The 6,984-nt window shown below is 29.8% G+C and overlaps 1 protein-coding gene across 1 annotated transcript in view; it reads right to left on the reverse strand.

The window, feature by feature from the left end:
* LOC108766887 (atrial natriuretic peptide-converting enzyme) overlaps positions 1-6,757 on the reverse strand; it is an 89,894-nt gene extending 83,137 nt beyond the window's left edge. The window contains exons 1-3 of the mRNA XM_018516440.1: positions 6,739-6,757; positions 6,414-6,526; positions 5,908-5,957 (exon numbers count right to left, since the gene is read on the reverse strand). The gene's annotated coding sequence lies outside the window, so the exon portion shown is untranslated. The remainder of the gene's footprint in view (positions 1-5,907; positions 5,958-6,413; positions 6,527-6,738) is intronic.
* Positions 6,758-6,984: the final 227 nt, after the last annotated feature.

A 6,984-nucleotide genomic window follows, 5' to 3' on the forward strand; every position in this document is an offset into this window, starting at 1 on the left:
TGAAAGAAAAAATATTAGATAATATTTATAATATTGTTATTTTGAACAGTGTACTCATGTGAACTACTGTAAATATTGATTATCTTTAAGAATGTCTATAAAAATGCATTATTTATCAATTATTGGAGAAATTATGGCCTTTGGCCATCTTTTCCGTATGGCCATAATATCCTAGTTTATCCCTACTTAAAATGCAAGGACCACTATATAAAATAAGATATGAAAAGGTGGAAACGAAAATAAAGAAAAAACGTGTGGTTTTGAAATATTAAATATATTGCGTCGAATCTTCCCTTCATATTCCTACGCTATTGCTCGTGATTTAAATATGACCGCAATCGATCTCTCTCTTATAGTTAATAGATGGAAAACATACCGGAGAGAATTCCTCCGATAACGCACTTCTGCTGAGTGTGCAATTATCTGTGCACGTACGTACGTATTACCGCCCCCGTTCGAGTTACACCGCTCGCAAGATGGTCTATATGTTCGCCTCCTTCGGGAACTTCTGGATTTCTGAATAATTTCAACTGCCGCTACTGAGCGGCCTCGCTATGCTAATGAGACAAACGGTACCCGGAGAATTTAATTGGAATCCGGCAATTATTAAGAGACTTCACACAGTGGCAATGGAACTCTTAAAATGAAGTACCATTTCATTGCGCCACCGTAATTCCGGCGTCATCCTCGAAATCGGATAATCCTCTTTCAAAGGAGATCGTGTTAAGCACAATTCGCGCAAGTAGACGAGCAATAATATCATCTTTCAGAATTTTCTTAGAAGTTTCTTAGAAGCGCGCGCTTATCATCAGGGATATTTAAAGTACGGTTGCAAAAGATGTAAAATTTATTTGTACGTATTTTTTCAATGCAATCATTATAAATTAAATGAACTAACATAATGCAAATGAAATAATTTAATCTCTTCTTGAAAATAAACCGAATACTTATATCTAAGCTATGTAATTTTAAAAAAGATGAAAACGACTAAACAAACTCATCAACAGGCATTAATCATGTATGTGTAAATTTTACTTGATCAATATATAAAATGAAATAAAACTTTTTAAGAGAGAAATAAATTTAAACATTTTTATACTTTTTCATAATAGAACAGAAAATTAATCGTTTGTAAAAAGTAAATAAAAGTTTGTCTTATCTAAGAGAGAGAGAGAGAGAGAGAGAGAGAGAGAAGCCGTAAAAATAAACTTGGAATCTAGAAAATTAAAATCTAGATTAAATATTATTAAGTATTATTAACGAGTAAAAATATCATTTTGTCGTATAAAGTATCAAGAAATCTAAATTGTTGATAAATATCAATTAACTCGATCCTTACTCAACAAATTCAACGATTCTATCGATTCCTTTTAATTCCCTAGCCACAGTAAGAAGCACACATGTTATATTTGATATAATAGAAATGAGAAGAATTAAGTAAGAGATAAATACAAACATCATTAAGCTTATATCGATACCTATATCGACTTTTATATTTCTTTAGAATAAAAATGGCAATGAATATGAAACTGAGAAAGTGCATCGTTTGTTTTCATTTTTAGAAAAACAAACTCTAAAAACTTCTTGTTAAATATTCGAAAGACAGATTCGTTTTTCATCAAATATATACAAAAAATCTATAAGTATAAGAAAAAACTATTTTCGTACAAATGTCATTAAGATTTCTTTCCTTTTCATGCAATGAAGACGAAAATAATGTTGACAACTTGACACTTGTGCTTATCATTTTTGTCACAACTTAAAACAAAATGCATTCTGTTAAATATTATATTTAAGAAATCAGAGTTAACTTGAATAAATTATAGACAAATATAAATGTAATGAAAAAAAATGTATTGACAGAATTAAAGAAAGATTAGAAAAGATAATTTCATGGCTCATACATATAATGTGTAGTATTCTCATATTTTTTATTTTGAGTAGACAGTGATTTCTTAAATTGCGAACAATTAAAATATTGATATCATAATATTACTTATATTTTATTATCGCTTACTTTTAATTTGTTTCTTTTACTATCTCCACCGCGAGAATAAATTGTTTCTAAACTGTTGATTAACTGAAGTATAAAAAGAGTACGAAGTATAAAAAGAGTACTTACTCCATTATCTTCCAGTATCAGTTATCATTTTAGAAAAATTAAACAATTCTGTGTTGTGCAAATCAGGTTTCTTATATAAGTCAACAGCACAATTTTTTAATGTAAAAGTTTGTGGATACACTATCTGGCACGATCACCGTTTACATGCCATAATATTATCGCGTCTGTGAAGATATTTTCAATTACATTTTCGCACGTGTCATTTAATTTCCGGTTGTCGCACAATACACGATTGACAGCAGTGACGTTCACAAACGGTATGTTATCTTCATCTTCATGATCCGTATTCGGAAACATGCATGACAAGGTTTGATTTTTTCGAACATAAAAGCGTAAAGAATCGTGTTAAGTTTCTTATTCAATCAAACTTTCTTACAAATGATATTGTTGTAAGAATAAACCGTCGAATCTGTCGCAATACTAAAGTCTAAAATTTAAATATCCAGGATTTCTCGAACTTAATCGTCTAAAAATCTCAGGAACTTTACAGATCCGTGAATTTCGAAAACAATTATAATAATTTTTATCTTATCAAGTCGAATATGTTATTGCAACGTTTCAGATTTCAGAAAAGAAAGAAGGGGAATTTTCGGTTAACGATCTAACGCTTTCGTCGAAATCAAACAATGAACGCAAGATGATCCTTGCGAAGCACGAACTTGCCACGAACTTCCTCTACGTGATCGTCGAGACTGACGAGCCAGCAGCCGACTCTCCCTTCGGCAACTGAAGTATTCCGACATTCTCCCGGAACCAATGTTCGGCGTAGGCTGTCGCCCACGCATCTGCTGGGGTTGCAATTCAACTGAGCATTACACATACTTTGCAGTCCTGGTCCAACGGAAATTCTCGGTGAGGGTGACGATGCAGGTTGAACACATGCCTGCATCCGAGCGTTTGTCATGTCGCGCTTGCATATGAAGTAATTAATCATTTCAACGCAGAGAAACCTTTCATCGCGAAAATGCTTGAATATTTTCTATAAGCTCTATAAGCAGATCGCATTGTTAATCATAGTATCAAAAAATCTTCGTTCATCATTCCCGAAAAAAAATAGAAAATTACGTTCCCTTGATTTTTAAATATTCTTTCCCTTTTCTAAATAGGAGGAAAAAAAATTGACAGCTAAAAGAATTAAGGAGCTTTAAGAAGAATATTTGCAATCTTTTCTCTTCTCGCATGGCCACGCTATTATTCTGCATAAATTACACGTATACATGAATAAGATATACCTATATACTTTAAATTTGCATTTACGTCAGAAGTTTTGTTATCATAATGAAAAATATTTATCAGCGATAAATTCAGAAAAATTAAACCTATTCTCATTATATTCTACTTCTTTCCATTTTTGTCCTCAAAATCAGGGTATGATATTCATCTTATCAAAGAGAAGCCTAAGAGTAGATTTGCCCGCGTTTTAAATAAACATTGCCATTTACTGACGCTTCTATATGTACAAAACGTACAAATTGAATTATATACCCATGGATATATTCGACCTATAACACATTCACGATCTTCGATTTCCTTCTGCATTATGTATATGCATTATTTCATTGTATTTCATGTTTTACACGAAATATTATTGTGTAGCAACGCATTATAAAAATAATAATAACAAAAATATACACCAAAAATAATGATAAACTTCGAATTTCAAAAATTATTACATAATATATTACTAAAATACATCAAAATACAGAAACTAATATATGATTGTTATCTTCGTATCAATCATCGTTTCACGTCTTTATAGTTAATAAATTTTTTGTCAATAAAATTGGTTATAATTCTGTACAGTATGGTTGCAGTTTAAAATTTAAAAAATATGAATGACTTCTTTTATTTAAATTAAAAGTTTATAAATTTTTTAAATATTTTTATATATTAATTTTTTAATAACAAATATTTATCAAAATGTTCGTAATTATTAAAATACGTGACATTTAACACTTCTAATTACAACAGTTTCCCTACCTACTCGAATTATGATAGCATCTTACCTACCAGAATTATAATGGTCTCCTACTTATTCGAATTATGATAATATTCTGCCTACTCAATTTATGATAATATTTTTATTCTATCTATATATGTTTCTACCTAATCATAATTCTAATATAAGGATTAATTAATTGAAACAATGGATATCCCTATATTTACCATATCAAACAATTACAGATCGTGAAGCCTGACCTTTAATATGCCTTACATATCTTGCTGGTAATCCAGCAAGATCACCTATCTATTCGTGGACGAAGGCCCGAAATAAAAAGAAATCCTTCCAAAACCCACCCGATATGGGGAGACTTAATTTGAGGGAGATGTAGAAAATTAAAATTATCATACCGTACAAATGCATATGTGAAAAAATATTTTGTACACCCACCCTATATATCGTTTTATTATCTTTTAATATCCAAGTTCTTTGCAATCCAAAATTTCGTATACTCTTTAAATTCTTTAAAGTGAAATCTCACTCTAAGGAGTGAAAATTGAGCCAGTCTTGAAAAAGAGTGGCTCAATTTTAAATCTTTAAGAGTGAGATTTTACTCTCTTCAGAGTAAGATTCATTCAATATAAAAATTTTAGAAAATAGCTTTCTTTGATTTTTCGGCCAAATTGGATTTACCTTTCTGACCATCATTCGGCAGAATTCAGTCAAAAATCAAAACAAGGAGAAACTCATTAATATCGTCGGCAGACGAACGTAAACATTTTATGCTCGTGTAAATGCGCGAAACGCAAACACATGGCGAAAAGGCCATTATAATATTAATTAATTACAAAATTTATAAGTTATTAAATTAATTATATTTTCTTCGCGTTGATTAATAGAAATTATAACTGCAAACATAAAAAAAATATGTATCAACCGCACTCTAAAAAACTTGATAACATTGTCTAATGTCAAAACGAATCTTAAAATATTGGAATTGTTAAAATTAAATCTTGAAATATAAAGATAAAAATTTTTTATATGATTCAAAAATTATATTAATAACTTTTAATAATAATTTTTCCAAAATTAATAATTGAAAATTGATAGACTCTGAGGCCCATATTCATGATTCTTTCGTTCGTTTCGTAGGTATCTCACCTCAAAAACTAGACGAGAGAATCAAAATGATTGAATGACGTGAGATCCCATGCAATTAGGATATTATATTCGTTTTTATAAATTTTCATTTAATATGTATTATATTCTCCAGAATATAATAATCAAATTGCAGATAAATAATATACATATTAAGATGTTATCAAATATTTTTTATGCAGTACGGTAGAAACATATTATGTTTCAAAACTAAATATTTGAAGTAAGATTTAAAATCGACCAACTTTGAAACAATATCAAAATGCTACAAAAAATTCTGCTCTCACGCAATAAAGTATTATGGAAATTTACGTACATATTAACTGACATAAAGATTAATTATTAACCATTACATATGGATAGACCATAGAAATTTAGTAAAAATTTAAACGTGTAATATATCCACAAAAAATGCATAGCATGATAAAGCAATCATAGACAAGTATAATAAATCAATCAATTAGATAATATATATAAGATTAAAAAAAATATTAAATCTTAATTTGTTCTAGCCTATCCATTTTAAAGCAACGGATCTATAATTAAAATATAATGTGTATAATTTATTATGTATAAAAATAATAATTATATATAATAACATACATATATCAAAAAATATTTCTTCTGTATTTAAAATAATTATTATAGATTCGTTACTTTCATAAAAAATTTAAACATCACTCACCGACCGATGCGTAACAGCGGAGTTATATCTGCAACGTTGCTATGATGTTTCTATAACAAACAAATGTAAAATTGAAATTAAGCAGATCAAAAAAAAATAATCAAAATATCGAAAATAATTATTCAAGGCATATAAAGTTCTCGAAAATAAATATATAATTTTTAAGAAAATTTATTAAATTATTAATTAAATAAAAAATTTATTAAATTATTAAATTATTTATTAATAAGCTTCTTATAGGATTTTATAAATAAAAAATCTTTCTTTAATTCTTATTTTCTAAATTATTTAAATAAACAATCCGGTTAAAAAGAAACGTACTTCCGCATGAGTAATTATATTTCACTCTAAAAAGTAAAAATTGAGCCAATCTTAAAAAAAGTGGCTCAATTTTCAATCTTTAAGAATGAGATTTCACTTTTCAGAATGAGATTCACTTTAAAAGTTTAGAGCGTATACATATATAAATTTACACTTATAAATCATTATACAAATTATATACTCACCGCAAGGTTGCTCCGCCGTCACCCGATGTCTCTCCTTGACCTCTCCTCCTCTCAGGCAGACAAGATTGTCAACTTCGTAGGATTCCCTCGACGAAACGTTATCCGCGTTATTTCTGCATCATTCGAATAAACGATTCGATTAAGGTTGCGCTCGGAAATTTCACCCAAATGTGGCCTAGTGCGTCATTCCATCTTTAACGTTCATTAGACGTAAAACAAGGATAAAATGGCACACTCGAGCACTCGGGTAAAGTTACCGAACGCAGCCTAAAAGAGACTAGGCGATACTTTTATATAGATATCACAATACATTAACTGTACTCACCACTTTATCTCTAAGGTAGTCAGTTTCGTAAAACTCTCTCGACGTGACACTCGCGAAAACGCGAATAACGATGACGCGTCATTTTATGCGGCATTTCCCGAAGTACAACGCGAAATTAACTCCGAGTCGCATCAACTGCCAACTGAACCGAGCGAACCGTCCAAAAATGTAACGCTCGAAACATATTCACGACACAACTTATAACCACGTAAAAGCCTAATCTACAATATGCTCTTTGTTTCCTGT

The sequence above is a fragment of the Trachymyrmex cornetzi genome, unplaced genomic scaffold (genome assembly GCF_001594075.2).
Source record: "Trachymyrmex cornetzi isolate Tcor2-1 unplaced genomic scaffold, Tcor1.1 scaffold1194, whole genome shotgun sequence".
NCBI classification, from domain to species: Eukaryota; Metazoa; Arthropoda; class Insecta; order Hymenoptera; family Formicidae; genus Trachymyrmex; species Trachymyrmex cornetzi.